This window comes from Bos indicus, chromosome 27, assembly GCF_029378745.1.
Source record: "Bos indicus isolate NIAB-ARS_2022 breed Sahiwal x Tharparkar chromosome 27, NIAB-ARS_B.indTharparkar_mat_pri_1.0, whole genome shotgun sequence".
NCBI classification, from domain to species: domain Eukaryota; kingdom Metazoa; phylum Chordata; class Mammalia; order Artiodactyla; family Bovidae; genus Bos; species Bos indicus.
Window position 1 is genome coordinate 23235405 of NC_091786.1, and position 23620 is coordinate 23259024.

General features: G+C 38.8%; 1 pseudogene; it reads right to left on the reverse strand.

Moving 5' to 3' along the window:
- LOC139180157 (DNA methyltransferase 1-associated protein 1 pseudogene) overlaps nucleotides 1-23620 on the reverse strand; it is a 181879-nt pseudogene that overhangs the window by 37981 nt on the left and 120278 nt on the right.

Consider the following 23620-nt stretch of genomic DNA (forward strand, 5'->3'; position numbering starts at 1 on the left):
TGGACTGTGAAGAAGGCTGAGCGCCAAAGAATTGATGCTTTTGAATTGTGGTGTTGGAGAAGACTCTTGAGGGTCCCTTGGACTGCAAGGAGATCCAACCAGTCCATTCTGAAGGAGATCAGCCCTGGGATTTCTTTGGAAGGAATGATGCTAAAGCTGAAACTCCAGTACTTTGGCCACCTCATGAGAAGAGTTGACTCATTGGAAAAGACTCTGATGCTGGGAGGGATTGGGGGCAGGAGGAGAAGGGGACGACAGAGGATGCGATGGCTGGATGGCATCACTGACTCGATGGACGTGAGTCTGAGTGAACTCTGGGAGTTGGTGATGGACAGGGAGGCCTGGCGTGCTGCGATTCATGGGGTCGCAAAGAGTGGGACACAACTGAGCGACTGAACTGAACTGAACTGATACATATCTTTCTGTTTTGGCCATACAAGGTGTTACAATAAAAGGGATTCCCTGGTGGCTCAGACGGTAAAGAGTGTGCCTGCAATGCAAGAGACCCAAGTACGACCCCTGGGTCAGGAAGATTCCCTGGAGAAGGAAATGGCCACCCATTCCAGTATTCTTGCCTGGAAAATCCCATGGACAGAGCAGCCTGGCAGGCTGCAGTCCAGGGTGTCACAAAGAGTCGGACATGACTGAGGGACTTCACTTTCACTTTCTAATAAAAATCCATCTTTTTCATTAAAGCCATCCTAGTGGGTGTGAGGTGCTATCTTACCACAGTTTTTGTTTGTATGTTGATGTTGAATGATGTTGAATGCTTTTTTCTTTTTTAATGTGACTACTTTTTTTTCTTTGGAGAAACAGCTATTCAAATCATTTGTCCCCTTTTACGTTAGGTTTTTTAAAATTGTTGAGTGTCTTAAGTTTTAAATATTTTAGATGTTACACCCGTATCAGACACAGAAAACACCACTATTTTTCCCCATTCTGTGTATTCTTTTCTCTTTCTTGAGAGTAACCTCTGAAGTAACTGATCTCATTTTTGATAAAGTGCAATTAATTGTTCTGTTGCTTATGATTTTCATGGCCTGAACCTTTGTTTAATCCAAGGTCATGAAGATGTACATTAAAGTTCTAAGAATTTTATATTTTGATCTTTTATATTTAGTCTTTGGTCCATTTTATATTAGTTTTTATATATGGTATAAGGAAGAAATTCTATGCATATATTTTTAATCCTTTTCAAATTGAGAAAGGGCTGTTATTCACTGGTCCTCTGAAAACTCAACTATTATAATACAAATGCGAAGGACTCCAACTCTTTTATTATAGTAAATTCAGGTTTAAACTCTCCTTTGAGCTCCAGATGTTTTCATGCAACTTCTTACTGACAACTTTAATTGGTAACTGAATGCTTTATGTACCTTTCAGTAAATGGTAAGACCACATTCTAGGAATACTGACAAACATAATGTGAATCAAACAACCTTCATAACAATCACCGTGCTCCATCACACCACCTACGTACTCACACTGGAAAGCAGATCCAGCCTCTGAACTGTCCCTACTTCCAATCTTACCTTCATATAGCCCATCCTCTCCAAAGAACCTGATCGACACTTTCAAACACACAACAAATCAAGTCACTTTACTCCGGGAAGCACTTCAATGGCTTCCCTGGAGAGTGATTTTGTCTCTGAGGGGAGAAGTGACAATGTCTGGAAATAATTTTGCTGTCACCATGATGTGGAGGTACTACCAGCATCTAGTGCCTAGAGGCCAAGCATGCTAGTAAACACCCCACGACATAGGACAGCCCAACGAAGAATGATCTGACCCCAAATTTCAGTAATATCAAAGGTTGAGACCCCCTGAATATCACTTGGAAGACAATTCAGAATACTTACCACGGACTAGCAGGCTCTTCATGACCCCTGCCTACCTCTCAGGTCTCACCTCCTATTTAGTACACCTCTCAGCATTCTCAAGCCAGACATTCTATTTCTTTAAGATACAAAACTATCTTCTGCATCAAAATCTTTAAATCTTTTATCTGCTTTGCCTAGAGTACTCTCCACCCAGATTTTTGCCCGGTTGACTGTTCTTCATCACCAGGCCTTTGTTTGAGCATTACCTTCTCAGATTCAAGCCCTCCCAACCACAGCTGAAGACAGTATATATCAAATGGAGAGGGTATTATGAGGCAATCATAATAAAAACTGATGATAAAGAAAATGAAAGGATTATAGATCATATTTTATAACAGCAGATCCTGAAGAGCTGAAATATGTAGTGCATGCAGTCTTGTTGAGGCTGAGCAGTCTGGGATTGGCAATGCCATACATAAATGTTCACTCTTGGTTGGGAATTGCTGGGTAAACATGGCAGGATGTCAACAGGAGAGAAGACTGAGATTCCATCAGGATTTAAACCAGACGGAAGAGTCGTGAGGAAGGTGGAGAAGGCACCTACAGAGTATGAAAGTTATGAAACAGAAGTCTCTGAGATGCATAGTGAAAGTAAAACGTACAGTAGAGAAACGTTCCATAAAAGTAAAGAAACATGGCACGTGGACAATGAGGTACTTCAGAGGCTCAGATTTTAAGGCAGTAATTCTCATTCGTGATCATGTACAAATTACAGCTACTCCAGTGAGGATAAACATGTAATTAGATAAAAATTCATGCAGCTAAAGAGATTTAAAAAACTCTGTTGGATGATAAAAGAGTCACCACATAAATATTTAATTCCCCAGTGACGATGACAGAAGATGGCATGAGAAGGCTTCAGATTTTGAGCTGAAGTTAATCAAGAAGATGTTACACAGGACTGAGAGTTCTCGTAAGTGAATTCATATCAGTTAACAGTGGTTGCCTGGACACTTGCTGTATTCAGACTGAATCTAAAGCTGGGTCAGGTTCAACAGGAAACAGTAAGCAATGGGAATGGAAGGAAGAGAAAGTGGTGACCCCTCTTCTGGGTTAAGATAAAGAGTATCTCAGCAGTTGAAAGGTTACAAAAAGTATAACAGAAGGTTACAAAACACCTAGACTATAAGCCAGGGAGAGATGATAAGCAATATTACCTAAAAGAAAGTGCAGTGAAGAACAAACGGAATGTTAACTCTCTTTCCAGATATAACAGTGATGATAAGAAGGAGCAGCAGTGGGAGACTATATGAAATAACTGATGGTGAATTGATCAGATTGAGGATGGGGGCTGACATGTATTCACTTAAGTAGGGGAGGTGAAATTTTTCAAGAAAATAGGTAAAAGAAAAGAGAGACTTCGAAGAATCTATAACTCAGAGACTTCTCTGAGAATGAATTTTAATGTGAAGAATTAGGGCTCTTCCCTGTCTCAGTACCATGTGGTTGTGTCTGGTGATACTGGGGGAGATTATTCCCCTTCCACATCCTCCTCAAAGGGCAAAACAAAACATTGGTTTTTGTTTCATTGCAATAAATCATATCCCCTCAGGCAGCCTTACCCTCTAAATGAAAGCTGGATTTGCCACATAAGTTATCATTAAGTCCCAACACTGTTCTTATACTGTTTTTAAGTTGTTTTGTGTTGATTTCCAGTACATAAACAACATCAATGGAAAGACAGAGGATTTGATTATCAGTTAAAATGTCAGGTGAACTTAAAAATCAGTGGGTGGAAAAGCTCAAGAGTCACTTATAATTTTAAACTGAGCAGACAAAGCCAATTGAGTAAATGAAGTGTTGCTTTTAAACACTGCATTTATTTTGTTACCTAGGCTAAGGGAAATGTTATTATGGACGGTCCTTCCAGGACTGAAATCACAGTTGCTCATAATTTCAGCGTGTCTTCCTAACACACATGACCCACTTTAAAGGGAAGCTAGGCTGGATGCACTTAAGAGTATCTCACATCAATAACAAAAAGTCATAAAGGACCTTTTTGATTTTATTCACAGGTATGTGACCAGTTTCACATCACATGAAAGATTAATATTCTACCTGTACCTTGAGGACCATAATAGCAATGTCTTTGGTGAAATTCACTTGTGACATGAGTGGTATTATTTTTCCAGACATAAGTAGCTTTCATATAATGAAGTCACTTTTGATAGTGCAGGCTTTCCTTTGGTATTAGTTGTTTGCCAAGCTGTCCCTAAAGCTGAGTCAGATTCACGTATTTTTCTATCATACAGACAATTACTTCTGAACCCTTGGGAGTGCTGTCAGTGGCACTTTCTCCCATCCCCACACTTGAGAGAGTCCTATGGAAGACTCATGCTTATTCAACCATAGAAAAAATATATTTGGCCATAATACAAGTTATATTTTCAACACCCAAGAGGCAAAAGAGGCATGTGTATCACTCATCATCTTTTTTCTGCATAATGTCCAAACACATAGCATTATTAAGATATATGGCTATAATTTTCCAAGAAATAAAGCATTAAGATAATGTGAAGAGATAAAACACTATAAAAACATTACTACAGGACAGAATGAAATATGACTTATGTTAGTAAGTTCTACATGACATTGCTTATCATTTTATTATTGAGCATCTCTTTAGAATGGATAGTATGCTAAGAGCCATGTGTCTCAATGGAACATTATACAAACATATATATATATATACACACACACACACACACACACACATACATACATACACTTTATCTGGGAACTTATATGCAAAATAATATGAAAAGGCTATTTTAAAAATCCAACATATATTGGATTTACTCAACATATATAATAAAAATTCAACTTACTGAAGATTCACTTGAAACTCTGACTTCATCAAAATGAAAAAGCTAAAGACTTTACAAAAAAGATCAGAATCTCAATTTTATGCTTCAGTTAAAGATATCAAACATTAGGGAACTGTGAGTTTACTCCGAGTACTTAGTCTAAAGAATGTAATAGGCACTTTCTTGTATGTAAATATATAAATGTGTATCTTAGCAGTATAGCTAAAGATAAGTATCAGATAGAAATAGACTATTATAGACTTTTGAATTGTATTTTAAAGATCCATTTCCAAAGTTAATTAAGCACTATTTTCTGCTTATGACCCTACTTAGTGCAGTCTAATAATGATGTGATTGTGATAAGCACTGACATTTCAAAGGCTTACAATAACAGGCATGCATTTGTCACTCACAGTGTGTGGCCATGCAAGTCAGCTGTGGCTCTGCTCCCAGTGACAGTCATTCTGGGGCTCAGGCTGTAGGGCTGAAGGAGGGCCCCGATGTAGGACAATGTAGATCTATGGAAGAGAGAAATAAGGGTCGGTAACGAAACTTCTGGCCAAAAAAAAAAAAAAAACAAGACATCTATGTAGTGGTGAAATACTCCTCTCATGGGATGGAAGACTCCATAAGAAGGAAAATAAATCTGTGAAGAGTAAATCAAGCTACCCCAATACAGAGATATAATTTTTACTTGACACCCTAATTCGAACGAGAATGCAGGAGTTTTAAACAGAAAAGCTAAAATGGACAGATTTTAGCTGCTTCATTATTCTTAACCTTCTCTGGCCCATCTTCTAGGTTTTTAAGTTGTCATTATTTACTGCTTCTGCTTTCAATTAAATCCTTCATCTCTGTGTTTATGCTTTTCCTGATAAACTGCCTGCTTTCCCGCTTATGTCTTCAGGGTAGGGATTTTATTTCACTCTTCTTAACCTGACAAAGGTAACCAAAATTTCTCAGGAAAAAAGACCAGAGATGATCTTCTTGGTAAATAGGATGTTTTTATATACTCTGAACTTTGCACTTTTTAAAAGATCCACTTATGGAATTACTATAGAATATTTTTTCTGAAGCAAACATCCCATAACCTAGAGTTATGAATATCTCTATTTCTATGTCACTTGTAAGTTTACACAGACAAGCCATGGAGCTGACCTATTTTGTTGATCCCAATGAATAAATGTGCACAAGCAAAATTACAGCTCTATACAAACTGGATGAAAGCATTCCTTTATTTAAGAAAATATTACTAATAGACATGGGAAAAAAAATGTGTCAAGTGTTGAATCCTGGCAGATATTTTACAATAGGGCAAATTAAGGAATATCAAAAACTAACAAGGAGTAAGATTAAGTGGTTTTTAGTTGTACATAACTAAATAGTATTTAGACCCATTTTTAAAATGAGAAAATATAAAATGATTTAGCAAAGGACAGTGACTTTGCCCTGTTCCTACACAGTGTTTTCATCTGCCTGGAAGAGTGTGTGTTAGCAATGTCTGGTGACCAGCAAGGACTCTTATGGAGCACGGATCACTGTAACTCTTTCTGTACCTACTCCGTTCTGAGAAATCAGAAAGCCCAATTTTTTCTGTCCTTTAACGTATCTTGTTCACAACATAGAGAAACTATTACCTAACAAAATTATCTTCAGTGAGACAGAAGAGGGGGAGTGCATTTCAGACCTCAGGTCGGGGAACTGAGATGGGTGGATATAAGACACTGCTGAATCCTTTATTATAGGTGTCAGGGTAATTGCCTCCTCTCCAAATTATCTGTAAGTATTAGGCACATCTCCCAGTGGGGAAATAAATGAATGGTCTCTCCAGTTCTGTTACACTCGTCATTTTTTCCTGTTTGCATAACCAGAATGCACTGGTTCATTAACTGGTCCACATACACGGAGATCAAAGCAAGACCCAAGAAAGAGGCAAACCCCTCCAGATGGGGCAGGTGGAAGGAATAATAAACCACCAAGTTTACCCATAAGGCCTGCCTTGAGATTACAAGACGAGACCTCCACACATACCCCCACCCCCAGGCCTTTTAGTTTATACTCTGATTGGTCCAGTCATGTACACAGACCAGATGGTCTCGACCACACTTACTCTATCAAGGCTGTACCCTTGAAAACAGATCCTGTTGTAGAAATAGAGGACAGACTGTACATTCCAAGCATGGCAGCAGATGAAGAGACCCCATTGCCTCAGTCTAGTTCAACGATCAACTGGCCACCACATACTCAGGACAACTTCCTCCAAAACTACGTTACTGACTTAAAAGAAGTAAGGCTCTTAAAAGAGCCTCTGCTTCCATCACGACCCTGAGTTATTATGTCAAGTCTCCCGTTAGCTTGAGGCCGTGACCATATCCACTCTTTTTTCTTAAATTTTCGTCTCCACTCAATAACGTAATTTAAAGTTTATTTCGATTCCTATTGTGCACGGGCACGTGTCTGTACACAAGGGATGAAACATGAAAGTCTGCAACACCCCTGAGCTTCATCCTCTGAGGACTGAGTATGGAAAGAGGGTCAAGAATGGTAGCAAGAGTATTTCTACTATTGTCTGATTCAAATTTCTGGAAGTTTGCTCTGACTAGGGTGAAAATGGGCATGAGCATGGGAAATACTTCACCAAAGAACAGAAGACTGAATGGTCTTAACCCTGTTTATTTAACTTATATTCAGAGTACATCATGAGAAACGCTGGACTGGAAGAAACACAAGCTGGAATTAAGACTGCTGGGAGAAATACCAATAACCTCAGATATGCAGATATGCCACCCTTATGGCAGAAAGTGAAGAGGAACTAAAAAGCCTCTTGATGAAAGTGAAAGTGGAGAGTGAAAAAGTTGGCTTAAAGCTCAACATTCAGAAAACGAAGATCATGGCATCCAGTCCCATCACTTCATGGGAAATAGATGGGGAAACAGTGGAAACAGTGTCAGACTTTATTTTGGAGGGCTCCAAAATCACTGCAGATGGTGATTGCAGCCATGAAATTAAAAGACGCTTACTCCTTAGAAGGAAAGTTATGATCAACCTAGATAGCATATTGAAAAGCAAAGACATCACTTTGCCAACAAAGGTCCATCTAGTCAAGGCTATGGTTTTTCCTGTGGTCATGTATGGATGTGAGAGTTGGACTGTGAAGACAGCTGAGCACCGAAGAACTGATGCTTTTGAACTGTGGTGTTGGAGAAGACTCTTGAGAGTCCCTTGGACTCTAAGGAGATCCAAACCTGTCCATTCTGAAGGAGATCAGCCCTGGGATTTCTTTGGAAGGAATGATGCTAAAGCTGAAACTCCAGTACTTTGGCCACCTCATGCGAAGAGTTGACTCATTGGAAAAGACTCTGATGCTGGGAGGGATTGGGGGCAGGAGGAGAAGGGGACGACAGAGGATGAGATGGCTGGATGGCATCACTGACTCGATGGACGTGAGTCTGAGTGAACTCTGGGAGTCGGTGTTGGACAGGGAGGCCTGGCGTGCTGCGATTCATGGGGTCGCAAAGAGTTGGACACGACTGAGCGACTGATCTGATCTGAACAGATTTACTTCTACACAACTATTTTTATCCCTCCTATTGTTTTGAATCCAGCAGCATTCTCCTAGGACTGTTGGTTCAAATGCCTAAGCTAATTTACTCATTAGTCTCATAAATGCTACAATCATTGTGCTCTGCCCCATTGCTTCAAACTCCATACCCAGTCTCATCTCCACTGGTTACTTCTTTCTCTGGAAATCAATTCTCATCCCTGATTTCCTCATTTCAAATATGGATAGAAGTGTCCACATCTACATTTCCCCATTTATTGTGATACCACCTCATATTTTTATATAATTCCTGGAGGTGCCTTATCTACCAACATATTTTCTGTCTCCCCTATAGTAACTGAGTATTTCTGATACTTTCTGTGTCTGTATGATAATGCCTACAGAAGCTGAAATAACAATTTAGTTATCACTGTGCAAGTCAACTCAGGAAAACACCCTCTGAGTAAAGTCACCACCAGAAGTTCCCCCCTGAAACCCTGAGATATTGGGAGACTCAATTACATGTAGCATCTTCTGACCACTGGGTGAAGGTGGTCTAACTTGATTAGAACATGTGGGAATGAGCAAAGCAAATTAATACATTGGGCACATATTAATTGAACAACACATGTATAAAATCAACAGAAAGTGGAATGGCAATAGTTTTTAAGCAAGTGTCAGTCATAAATCCCGTGTTATCAAAACCAAGATGACTAAGGTAAATTACTTATGTGCATTTTAACCAATACCTCTGCTGTTTTACTTAACAATTGTTTAGGAATAACAGTGAATTATAACTATTACTGCTTCTATTAATGATGATGATAGCAAATGTTAATATGGTGCTTTGCTCTTTTTCCAGGCCCTGCTCTGAGTTCTTTATATACATTATGACATTTAATCCTCTCAACAACCTTACTTTCATTTTACAGAGAGGAAATTTAGAATAACAAGGCTGAAAACTTGCCTACGACCACAAATCCAGCCATAAGGCTGGAATGGAAACTTACAGCCAGGTTCTAGAACCCATACTTTGAGCCACCATGTCACACCGCCTCTCTTACTAGTTTGCCTCCTAATTGTGGAAACGAGTGTCTGTGGTGCTCAACCATCACTGCAGAAGTCAGCAAGGACTACCCTGAAAAGCATAGACCTGGCCCCTTCATTGTAACAGTCTTCACTTAGTTGCATGCTTGTTGAGAGGCTGGTGTGGAACACTAAGTAAGGATGGTGATAAATTCACACAGGCATCATGTAAATTTAACCATCCCCAGAAAAGAGGGAGAGCAAGTGTTACACAAGCAACTGTCATTCATCTCACCTGAATATACCTTCATATAGTTCACTGGAAATAAAACAAATATCACTGCTTAGTGGACACTAGCTATAATTTGAAACTTCTTAGTAATACACACTAAATTAACATATTTGGCAGAAAAAGTGACCAGTCTGGTATTGAGACATTTGCAGGCTTGCTTATGAGGTCTTCTGAGAAAGTAACAAGTAAAAATGTACTTAAATCAATATAAGTCAACACAAAACCATGATTGTAGGCCTCAGAATTATGAAAGAACTGAACATAATTGAATTTTGGCTATTACCTTTTTTTTTTAATGAAAATTACTACATTTACTAAGAGAAATATTCAGTTATTAACAATAAAACTACAGTTATCAATATAACATGGAATTCGTTAGACATTTATTGGACCCACAAATCAATAGAAGAGGTGATTCCATTCTATCTCAAATACCAAGAGAAAAAGTTTTCTTTTTTATTCTTTAGTAAAGTGGGAGGGGTTTTTTTGTTATTAACACAAAGGAAAAAAATTTCCCCATCTTTGCTTTTATTATTTGAATCTTAGGGTCTTGCTATGTAATTTTAGACCTTTCTTGGACTTCAGAATTCTTAAAATAATGTTTTTTTCAAAACCTGGTCTGGTATGCCAAATCATTTATTTCTGTTTTGTTTTTCCTCTTGGGATTCTCATCTGCTTCTCGAATCTCTCCCTCTCTTCCTTCTGTCTCACCAATCCTCTCCTCCTTCCTGTCTCTTCCTCTCTCCTCTCTCTTTCCCTTGATTCTACTCTTTCTCTTCTGGATCTCTCCTCAAAACACTGGATCTCAAAGGACACCTATCTCTTGATGATCCTTCTCCAACTTCCCTTTTCATTTTAAATAGTTAACAGAGAAAAGGGCATGCCCTCACCGTCACACATCACCCTGCAAGTGATCAGTTTTCCTCCTGGAACATTCCACTTTTACTAGTACTCTGTGCATCCTTCCAGAGTTTAACTGTTTTCCACCCTTTTAAATTTTCAAAAACATATATCTCTATATTTTTCATAAATCATAGCCCTGTTGTGGTGAAGGGGCTTGCAAGATCCAATGAAGCTATGAGCCATGCCTTGCAAGGCCACCCAAGATGGACGGGTCATACTGAAAAATTCTGACAATACATGGTTCACTGGAGATAGGATGGCAAACCACTCCAGTATTTTTGCTATGAGAACTCCATGAACAGTATGAAAAAGCAAAAAGACATGACACTGGAAGATGGGCCCCCCAGGTTGGAAGGTCTCCAATATGTTACTGGAGAAGAGCAGAAGGCAATTACAAATAACTCCAGAAAGAATGAAGTGGTTGGGCCGAAGTGGAAACAATGTTCAGTTGCGGATGTGTCTGGTGGTGAAAGTAAAATCTGACACTGTAAAGAACAGTACTGGATAGGAGTCTGGAATGTTAAGACCATGAATCAAGGTAAATTGGAAATGGTCCAATAGGAGATGGCAAGAGCAAACATGGAAATCTTTGGAATCAGTGAATAAAATGGTCAGGAATGGGCGAATTTAATTCAGATGATCATTATACCTACTCCTGTGGACAAGAACCCTTTCGAAGAAATGAAATAGCCCTCGACATCAACAAGAGAGTCAGAAATGCAGTACATGGGTACAATCTCAAAAATGACAGAATGGTCTTGGTTCATTTCCATTCAACATTACAGTAATCCAAGTCTGTGCCCCAACCACTAATGCTAAAGAAGCTGAAATCAGCAAGTTCCATATTGACTTACAAAACCTTCTAGAACTAACACGAAATAAAAATGTCCTTTTCATCACAGAGGATTGGAATTTAAAAGTAGGAAGTCAAGAGATACCTGGAATAACAGGCAAGTTTGGCCTTGAAGTACAAAAATGAAGCAGGGCAAAGGCTAACAGAATTTTGTCTAGAGCACACACTAGTCATATCAAATACTTTTTCCCAACAACATAAGTGATGACTCTACACATGGACAATACCAAATGACCAGATGGTCAATACCAAAATCAAATTAATTATAATATTCTTTGCAGCTAAAGATGGAGAATCTCTATACAGTCTGCAAAAACAAGACCTTAAGCTGACTGTCGCTTAGATCATGAGCTCCTTATGGAAAAATTCAGGTTTAAATTGAAGAAAGTAGGAAAAACTACTAGTCCATTCAGTTGTGATCTAAATCAAATCCCTTATGATTATACAGTGGAGGTGATGAATAGATTCAAGGGATTAGATCTGGTAGAAGGAGTGCTTAAAGAACTATGGATGAAGATTCATAACACTTTACAGGAGGCGGTGATCAAAACCATTTCAATAAAAAAGAAGTGTAGGAAAGCAAAGTGGTTGTCTAAGGAGCCCTTACAAATAGCTGAGGAAAGAAAAGAAGTGAAAAGCAAAGGAAAAAGGGAAAAATATATCCAACTGAATGCAGAGTTACACAGAATAGCAAGGAGAGAAAAGAAGGCCTTCTGAAATGAAAAATGCAAAGAAATAGAGGAAAACTGTAGAATGGGAACAACTAGACATCTTTTCAAGAAAACTAGAGCCTCAAGGGAACATTTCATACAAGGATGGGCATGAAAAATGACAGAAACAGTAAGGACCTAACAGAAGCAGAAAGGATTAAGACATGGCAAGAATACACTGAAGAACTGTACCCAAAAAAAAAAAGTTCTTAATGACCTGAATAACCATGATGGTATGGTCACTCACCTAGAACCAGACATTCTGGAAATCAAGTGGGTCTTAGAATATTATTCAAACAAAGCTTGTGGAGGTGACAGAATTCCAGCAGAGCTATTTAAAATCCTAAATGATGATAAAGTTAATGTGCTGCACTCAGTATGTTAGCAAATTTGGAAAACTCAGCAGGACTGGAAAAGGTCAGTTTTCATTCCAATTCCAAAGGACAATGTCAAAGAATGTTCCAACTACCGTACAACTGCACTCATTTCACATGCTAGAGATTATGCTCAGTATCCTTCAAGCCATGCTTCAGCAGCACATGAACCAAGAACTACCAGATGTATAAGCTTGGTTTAGAAAGGCAGGGGAACCACAGATCCAATTGCCAACATTTGCTGGATCATGGAAAAAGCAAAAGAATTCCAGAAAAACATCTCTTTCTGCTTTATTGACTACACTAAAGCCTTTGTGTGGAAACACAACAAACTGTGGAAAATTCTCAAAAAAGATGGGATACTGGGCCATGTTCCCTGTCTACCGAGAAACCTGCATGCAGGTCAAGAAGCAACAGTTAGTATCAGGCATGGAGCAATGAACTAGTTCAAAATTAGGAAAGGAGTACCACAAGGCTGTATACAGTCACCTTGCTTATTTAACAAACATGCAGAGTACATCATGTGACATCCTGGGTTGGGTGAATCACAAGCTAGAATCAAGACTGGGCGGGAGAAATATTAACCACCTCAGATATGCAGATGATAGCGTTTTAATCACAAAGTGAAGAGGAACTAAAGAGTTTCTTGATGAGGGTGAAAGAGGAAGAGCAAAAAAGCTGGCTTAAAACTCAACAACAACAACAAACTAAGATCATGGCATCAGATCCTATCACTTCATGGCAAACAGAAGGGGGAAAAGTAGAAACAGTAACAGATTTTCTTTTCTTGGGCTCCAAAATCACTGCAGATGGTGACTGCAGCCATGAAATTAAAAGACACTTGCTCCTTGGAAGGAAAGCTACGATCAACCTAGACAGTGCAATAAAAGGCAGAGACATCACTCTGCTGACAAAGGTCCATATAGTCAAAGCTATGGTTTTTCCATTAGTCATGTATGGATGTGAGAGTTGGATCATAAAGAAGGCTGAGTGTTGAAAAATTGAAGCTTTTTGAATTGTGGTGCTGAAGAAGGCTCTTGAGAGTCCCTTGGACAGCAGAGAGATCAAACCAGTCAATCCTACAGGAATTCAACCCTGAAAATTAATTGGAAGGACTATCACTGAAGCTGAAGCTCCACTACTTTGGCCATCTGATGCAAGGAGCCAATTCACTGGAAAAGACCCTGATGCTGGGAAAGACTGAAGGTAAAAGAAGAAGGGGGTGACAGAGGCTGAGATGCTTAGACAGCATCACCAATTCAATGGATATGAATTCGAGCAAACTCTGGGAGATAGTGGAAGACAGAGGAGCTTCGTGTGTTACAGTCCATGAGGTTGCAGACTTGCAAGGACTCAGGAATGCAAGGACTTTGTGATTAGACCTGAGTTCGATCCCTGGGTGGGGAAGATCCCCTGGATAGGGAATGGCAGCCCACTCCAGTATTCTTGCCTGGAGAATTCCATGGACAGAGGAGTTTTGGGGCCCAGGGGGATACAGTCCATAGGTTGCGAACAGCTGGACACAACTGAGCAACACACACACACAGTGATTTAACAACAAATACTTTTCTAAAAATATAAATAAATAAACTGAAATATCCTGGACCTTGTTCTTTGCACCTTTGAAACACCAACTTCTCTCACTTTCCAAGTCTTCTGGAGGGAACTTTGCAAGGTTAATTTGCTTGCATCATGTCTTCCCCTGCATCCCAGGGTAGGTTCCCAATTTATCCTGACAGGTAAATTAATATTTATCCTACTTTTCACCTTTAAAGTTTTCTACTGTCATATTTTTCTCCATAACTTTGTATGTGGCGTGTGTGTGCTCGGTAGCGGAGTCATGTCTAACTCTTTGCTACCCTGTGGACTGTATCCTGCAAGTCTCCTCTGTCCATGGAATTTTCTAGGCAAGAATACTGGAGCAGGTTGCCATATCCTACTCCAAAGCATCTTCCGGACCCAGGGATCAAACTTGCATCTCCTGCATTGGCAGGCGTATTCTTTACTACTGAGCCACCTGGGAAGCCACTCATCTATGGAGAGTGATATATAGTTGAGTCTCATATTCTGCCACTTCAGTGCAGACCCAGAAGGAAAAGCAGCTAAATCAGTATAACTTTATTTGACACATTCCTTCCCTTGCCCTTCCTAGCTGAATTCCTCAATACAAGGACAATTCAACTGGAATCCCTAAATTCACTTTGGTCATTTCAGAGTTAACTTTCTAGCTCCTCAAAATTCCTTTCATTGCATTATTTAAAACAATAATTTTTTTTCAAAATTTTTAAACTCAATTTTCATGTACATAAAATAATTCTGGATTTTATAATAAGATCAAGAGCAGAGAGCACAGATGTCATTACAAGGCACTATAATATTTTTAATATACAAAAATTTGATTTTGTTTTCCAAATTTTGCATTACCAAAAACAACGGAATTTTCAAGAGGAAATATTATTAGAGTGTTGATGTCTAACTGTACTGACTGCAGGGCAGTGAGGTCGTGTTCTGAATAGTAATTTAGCAATGCTAGGTTGGGCAGACATGGGGCCAAGCAGCAAACCACATGACCTGCTTTAGGTTCTAGCCAACTGTGTCAGTAACTAATTGCAACAAGGCGCTTACCCCTTCTAGAATTCATCTTCCCTGTCAGTAATCTGATGCAATGGTCTGGGAGATCTAACATGCTATACTTGGCCCACTATTCAAACTGCTTCTCTCAGGATTCACTGTGACACTGTAATATCATGTTGCTCCTCTTTACTTTAGCTAGTTAAACTGAATGTGCATTTTCTATAAAACTTTGAAGGTAAATAATTTTATACAGATCTATTAAAAAAGTTTTATAAGATACTTGAGATAAAAATGTATCTTGAGCACAGATATATTAACAGCAGTTTGGGGAAAACCACAGGAAAACAATCGATAAAGGAGATAGTTCATAAGTAGTCTCAACAGAAAAAAATTACAATAGGAACATTCAAGAATTTTTTGTAATAGGCAGTTTTTCTGATTTTTATCCATCTTGGCTGGAATAAAACAGAATTTTTCCTTCAATTCCAAGGTCTCTGAACCATTCTTCTGGTCTCTTCTATGTTTGTTTATATATGTAAAACAACTGGTGAGCACTATCCTGACTGTGAGAAGGGCGTGGTAACCCACTCCAGTAATCATGCCTAGAAAACCCGATGGACAGAGGAGCCTGGTGGGCTACAGTCCATGAGGGTCACAAAGAGTCGGACAGTGAAGCAACTGAGCAAGCAAGCAAGCAACCTGACCTTAACTTATTCATATTTAATGTTTTAATTTATTTTTGTCTTCTCTGAATTTCTTCCCATGTGTCCTTTTCTCTTAGGGCAAATGATTTCCAGGAAATGACTGCACATGATGTTTCAGACACTGCTGGACCTCAGCTGTATATACCAGTACTGCTTCCTAACTGCTTCAAACTGACTCTGACCCAGTGTATTTGCAAAACTGTGCCTGGGGTGTTACTTTCTGCAATCCTCAGGTTCCCACAGTAAACAAATACGCAAAGAAGTTTGTTGTAATGGTGGAAAGATGTTATTCCCATATAGCAGAGTAGCATAATTCTAGGAAGCCTTTCTTTCAAATTATAACTTACTAGACAATTAATTTAATTAATATATAAACAATTAGGTTTAGTAAGTCCTCATCCAAAGGAATAGAGTAATATGAACATGACTGCAACAACTAGACCCAATGCAATCGAGCCAGTAAGGTGCGCCTTGGGAAAAGCCAGGCCCTGCAGGCAACTTTCCTGTTGGGTAAACAAACTGGGAACCACTGAGGGATCTTCACACACCTGAGGAGTCTGTACATCAGTAAACTGTCTGAGACCAGGTCACTATACAGGAGAGTGGTTACCTTACAGTCATTAGGGAGGGTCTTGAATCCTTGTTCTGCACAGCACTGAAGTCTGATTTTTATTTGGCATTTACTTATTGACTGACAATGGCCTGAATCATATATATACTTTCCTGTTAGGTGTAATCTTAGGAAAACAATGGTATACCTGCCTCACTGTTCTATTCCCAGCGCCCAAAACACAGAGGATGTTCAAAAATGGCTTATCGAATTTGTATCAGAACAAACTTAGTAAGAAGGAGTAAGTTAGTGTAATATTCACATCAATCTTAGACTACCAAAACTGTCAATGTATTGTCTTAAAAAAATAGGAACTGTGGTCAATTCATCTATAAAAGCTCAACATATGCTTGCATAGTGGCTTCTAATTATAAGACACTTAACCAGCCCTGGTTTTAATTAGTTAATGAGTTCATTAATATATAGCTGTCTTTGGTGAGGGCTATTATTACTTCAGTTTACAAGTGTGTCAATATTTATTTTAATATAAAAATAATTAGGGATGTGGTATAAGATAAAACTGTTTTTTAAAAGTTTATAACATATACTGGCAGTTGAAATGGAGAGGAGTTTACATAAATGAAAAAGTCTAATGGTAAGGATTTGACCTTGGGAAACCGAAAGATAAAAGTATCAACCAGTACAAATTTTCACTATTTTGTAATGACTAAAATGGCAAATGACTAAAAAATATAGGTCACACTAAGAGAGTCAAAAGAAGAACTGTACAAAAAAGATCTTCATGACCCATATAATCACGATGGTGTGATCACTCACCTAGAGCCAAACATCCTGGAATGTGAAGTCAAGTGGGCCTTAGAAAGCATCACTACAAACAAAGCTAGTGGAGGTGATGGAATTCCAGTTGAGCTATTTCAAATCCTGAAAAATGATACTGTGTAAGTGCTGCACTCAATATGACAGCAAATTTGGAAAACTCAGCAGTGGCCACAGGACTGGAAAAGGTCAGTTTTCATTCCAATCCCAAAGAAAGGCAATGCCAAAGAATGCTCAAACTACTGCACAATTGTACTCATCTCACACGCCAGTAAAGTAATGCTCAAAATTCTCCAAGCCAGGCTTCAGCAATATGTGAACCATGAACTTCCTGATGTTCAAGCTGGTTTTAGAAAAGGCAGAGGAACCAGAGATCAAATTGCCAACATCTGCTGGATCATGGAAAAAGCAAGAGAGTTCCAGAAAAACATCTATTTCTGCTTTATTGACTATGCCAAAGCCTTTGACTGTGTCGATCACAAGAAACTGTGGAAAATTCTTCAAAAGATGGGAATACCAGACCACCTGGCCTGCCTCTTGAGAAACCTATATGCAGGTCAGGAAGCAACAGTTAGGACTGGACATGGAACAACAGACTGGTTCCAAATAGGAAAAGGAGTATGTCAAGGCTGTATATTGTCACCCTGTTTATTTAACTTATATGCAGAGTACATCATGAGAAATGCTGGGTTGGAAGAAGCACAAGCTGGAATCAAGATTGCCAGGAGAAATATCAATCACCTCAGATATGCAGATGACACCACCCTTATGGCAGAAAGTAAAGAGGAACTAAAAAGCCTCTTGATGAAGGTGAAAGAGGAGAGTGAAAAAGTTGGCTTGAAACTCAACATTCAGAAAACAAAGATCATGGCATTTGGTCCTATCACTTCATGGGAAATAGATGGGGAAACAATGGAAACAGTCTCAGACTTTATTTTGGGGGGCTCCAAAATCACTGTAGATGGTGACTGCAGCCATGAAATTAAAAGACGCTTACTCCTTGGAAGAAAAGTTATGACCAACCTAGATAGCATATTGAAAAGCAGAGATAATACTTTGCCAACAAAGGTCCATCTAGTCAAGGCTATGGTTTTTCCAGTGATCATGTATGGATGTGAGAGTTGGACTGTGAAGAAAGCTAAGTGCCGAAGAATTGATGCTTTTGAACTGTGGTATTGGAGAAGACTCTTGAGATTCCCTTGGATTGCAAGGAGATCCAACCAGTCCATTCTGAAGGAGATCAGCCCTGGGATTTCTTTGGAAGGAATGATGCTAAAGCTGAAACTCCAGTACTTTGGCCACCTCATGCGAAGAGTGGACTCATTGGAAAAGACTCTGATGCTGGGAGGGATTGGGGGCAGGAGAAGGGGACGACAGAGGATGAGATGGCTGGATGGCATCACTGACTCGACGGACGTGATTCTGAGTGAACTCCAGGAGTTGGTGATGGACAGGGAGGCCTGGCATGCTGCGATTCATGGGGTTGCAAAGAGTCGGACACGACTGAGCAACTGAACTGAACTGAAGAGAGTCAGGTAAGTTGGATAAAACAATTGCTTTTCAAATTTTGAAATTCTCATAAGCCACCTCTTGGACTAAGTATCACTACAAACTGTGTGGCTTCTGTGATGGTCATTCTGTTTCTTTTTAGAAATCAGCATGTCAGTACTCAAGATGAGGAACTGGACACATCAAGAAAAACTCTTCTTACTTAGGTGCATATAACCTTTTAGGGGTACACAATAATTTTACATTTGTCATCCTGTTTTTCTAAGCGTCCATAAAATAATATTTTCTCAAAAATTATAAGTAACTTTCTAAATCTATTATAATTTTGGCTTTTTCAATGCAGAAATATCTTTGATCACACGATCCCTGACAATTCATCACTATGCCTATTTTTGGCTATTTTTCTTTTAAAAGCATTTGACAGCAAGTCTATCAACTTAGGATTTTACATATTACAAAAGAGTAATATTTTTAAAATGTATACATTTCCACTCTTACTGAACCAAAAATGACATACCAACTTTCAAAGTAAGACAGTTTGTTTATTTAAGTCCAGCTGGAATTATTTTTGACTTGTGATACGTTGTCAGTGGTATAAAATAAAAATGTTGATTTGATATCCTTTCATTTATGTTTTAAGTTTCCTTGTGGCATATGTCAAGTTTCCCTCAAAATGTGGCTAGGCCTAAAATCATTGCTTTTTCAGCCTTACTTGGAATATAAAAAGCTGCTTTATGAGTTGCAAATCAGTAAAACATACATATTTCTCCAAGAGTCTTCAGTAAGTCAGAGAAATGTTTAAGCAAGGTAAACTCTTTGAAGATGTGTTAGAAAAAGCAATGAGTGGCAGCCTGTGAACACACATTGAGTAGTAAAATATTTATTATCTTGCTGGTATAGCTGCTGTCAAAAAAAAATAGGATGACAAATGTAAAAATAAAACACATATAAATGAAAATCTACATTTTTATCATTTGTTTCCTGTTAGCAAACTCACAAAAAAATTTCCCTTTTTTTCTATAAAGACAACAGAAACAAAAGTAAAATGAGTTCAGAAATATGTTGTGAGACTACTTTGACAAAACCTGGGATTACTGCCCTTAAAATATTTCCGGTGACAACTGAGCCAAAAAGCAGTAACAAACTAATAAGCCTTTTGTTTGGTCCTTTTTATAGTATCTTTTTACAATGTAACAACTATACAGAGGTTATAGAGACAGAAGTGTTTTCCACAATATCTTGACAAGTCTATTTTCTGACTTCCACTATTTGGATGTGGAAGTATGATCAGTTATAATTTTTAAAAATTTTAATGTAATAATTTTAATGACAATGCAAAAACAAGGAAGAGATTGAAGCAATTATTAAATATTGGGCAGGGGTATATTCCAAAGTGGTATAACTCCATATTGAAGCATTTCCTGCCCTGTACTAAATTTTTTCCCCCAAAAATGAAAGCTTTAATAAATGCAATATTATGATGTGTTTAATGAAGATAATAGATAATATACTTTCTAGCATCTCTGAAGTTAATAGATAATATACTTTCTAGCATCTCTGAAGTTCAACTTTCATTTTCCGTAAAGTGGCAATAGTAGATGATGACATCTTTTTAGAAATTCTTTCTTTTAAAAAAAAGTTAACCTCAAACATTTTAGGAAATTTTACTCACTGTGGTACCCAATATCCTGAAAGCCACTTTCAGGAGAAAACACCTTTCACAGTGTTTCAGTTCACAACAATCCCTTTGCGTCCCTTTGTCTCACTTCTCACTTGCACTGTGTAAAATGTGGCCATGGATTCTGTCCCAGTTGAATGGATGGGATTTGGCACCTGTCTCAGGTTAGGTTCCCAGGAAGTAGACTCTGAGACGGAGATTAGCACGTGGGAAGGGAGGAAGAAATGGCTGGACAAAGGATGACCCTTATCCATGATGCCGTCCCAGCAGAGGACTTGGCGTGGAGACTGGCATGGCCTCAGAGTTTTTCTGAGCTGGAGATAAGAGGGCCAGGGTTTAATATCCCCTCACTGATCAGGCATTGGTTGTGGACTGCCCTGAAAGGCAGCACAACTCTGGGCAAGGTAGTGTCCTTCAGGATCTCCAAAAAAAAGTTGAAGCTAAGGCTATCCTTTGCAACCCTCTCAACAACCAGGAAGAAAACTGAGAGGGCATCTGTGTGGTGCATCACAATTACATAAGAATTGTTGGAGGGGGGAGTGGGAAGAATCCCAGGTAAATCTGAAGTCGTTCTCTAGGAATTAAGTATTAAAGACCAGTTCTGTCAATCTAGGTAACTGTATCAAATATTCCTCCCTAATATTTATTATGGGCTTCCCTGGTGGCTCAGAAGGTAAAAAATCCACCTGCAATGTGGGAGACCTGGGTTTGATCCCTGGGTTGGGAAGATCCCCTGGAGGAGGGCATGGCAACCCACTTCAGTATTCTGGCTTGGAGAAACCCCATGGATAGAGGAGCCTGGTGGGCTACAGTCCATAGCGTCACAAAGAGTCAGACATAACTGAGTGACTATATGAAAGTGAAAGTTGCTCAGTCATGTCCAGCTCTTTGTGATCCCATGGACTATACAGTCCATGGAATTCTCCAGGACAGAATACTGGAGTGAGTAGCCTTTCCCTTCTTCAGGGGATCTTCCCAACCCAGGGATCAAACCCAGGTCTCCTGCATTGCAGGTGGATTCTTTTCCAGCTAAGGCACCAGGGAAGCCCAAGAATACTGGAGTGGGCAGCCTATCCCTTCTCCAGCGGATCTTCCCAACCCAGGAATTGAACGAGGGTCTCCTATACTGCAGGTGGATTCTTTACCAGCTGAGCTACCAGGGAAGCTCAAAAAGGGTGTGCTGCCTCCCTATCCAGGAATCAAAGCCCAGTCTCCCGGGTGACAGGTGGGGATACTCACCACTATACTAATGAGGATGGTAAGCACACACATTATTTATTATATTCAGTCAGTATGAATTTGGAAAGTTCTGGCCAGAAGTATAAATATAGCCATGTGAAGTACATTGAAAAGTTGAATGAGCTCAAATACAAAGGGTCTATATTTTTAAACAAGGAACTAAAAACATTGACCAATACATGCTACATACTCAAACACATACTTGTAGAATGAGTATGTAAATAATTAAAAGGATTAAATCTAAATCAAACTTGTGCCCTGTTTAGGAATATTTCAGGTGAGCCAAATTAAATAATAATTTACATTATTAGTTGTTGTTCATTCATTAAGTCGTGTCCGACTCTTTATGACCCTAGGGACTGTAGCATGCCAGGCTTCCCTGTCCTTCACTATCTCCCGGAGTTTGCTCAGATTCATGTCCATTGAGTCAATGATGCTACCTAACCATCTTATCCTCTGACGCCCCACGGCCCCTTCTTTTGCCTTTGATCTTTCCCAGCATTACAGCATTTTCCAATGAGTTGGCTATTACATTATAGCCAATATATATAAAATTTGGGTATGATATAATAACTAGGTTTATTTTTATTAACTACAAATGGCCAAAACATCTGAGTAACTACTAATGTGTGATAATGTACATTAAATCAAATGACTTTTTCTTTGCCCTTCAAAATGGTTAAAGCAGAGATTCCAAGGCCTAACTAAATAGGCTTCCAAAGTAGCTTCTAATTTTCTATTTTCAAGGAATTCTTCCTTTTGACATTTATGGTTTATACGTCTTTACACTGATAGACTCCTTCATAAGGTCTATCAGCTGTTATTTGTCACGCTTTTATCCAGAGACTTCATGGATAATTCTTTGCAGATTTTTTTATACCCTTAATGAGCCCACAAGCAGGTTCTGTAAAAAAATTAAAATGTACACATCAGATTTGGTGTCTCTATAAAAGGCAACATTGCAGGGTGAGGAATCAAGCATTCAGGTATTAAATAAGTAGAAATAGCTGTACATAAAGTTGTTAACTGCAAGAAGTTTTGCATTTCTAAAGGCCTTAAGAAAAGAACGTCTTATTTATTACAATAAACTGTCAGTTGATTCTTTCAAAAGCAGCATATACAAATTACCCATTCTAAATACTGTGAAAATCTTTGCTGAATAATCTTATAAATCATGTATACTTGTGTTTGCAGAGGAAATGTTTTTTTAAAAAAGCTCCTGGTGTTTGGTGTTCAACAAAAGATTTATTTCAAAGAATACAAATCAAAATGTTTATTTCTACTGCTGTTATATAAAAACACACATCATGCTGTTTCAGGGAAAACATGATTTTTCCATATTTCTAATAACAATATTTTTATTTAAAGGTGTGACAGATTTTGCAGTCTGTCATTTTTATAGAAAATGTACATAGTACTTTTTATAAAAAAGTACTATTAACAATATGATTTCTAGATTTCATGTTTAATATGTTTTTAAATGGCAGAGAAAAAACTAATTATTCTAATGTAGTGAAAAAAATTAACAGTATTTCAGAGAAGTATGACTTCTAGAATGGCAATGTAAGAAGCTCTTTTGGCATCCAGCAAATGAAAAAAAAAAATCATTCAAGAAAATTTACTAAATCTTGGTAAGGATAAGAACAGTGAGAGTCTATGGCATGTAAATCATGAGCCACTTCCTCCCCAAATCAGCTTAGCTTTATACAAACCCGTGGCAAATATGGTCAAGAAATGGGGTCTCCTCTTCCCCAGCTTTCACTCAAGGATTAGGAAACATAACCATCTTTTCCCATATCCTTCCAGCAATGGGTTCTTGAGTCTAAACTCTGAGCATGTACAGCTTAAAGGAGGCTTGCCAGTGGTAAAGAACCTGTCTGCCAATGCAGGAGAAGCAGGTTCAACCCCTAGATCAGAAAGATCCTCTGGTGACCACTCCAGTATTCTTGCTTGGAGAATTCCAGGGACAGAAGAGCCCAGTGGGCTGCAGTCCATAGGGTTAGAGAGTGGGACAACATGGAGCAAGCATGCAGAGCTTAAAGGACAAGGGCTCCTTGCATATCCCAGTCCCTACACAGAAGGCAGAAGTTCTAACCCCAGTCACGACACACCTAGAATATCCGATACCCTTTTCCCACATCTT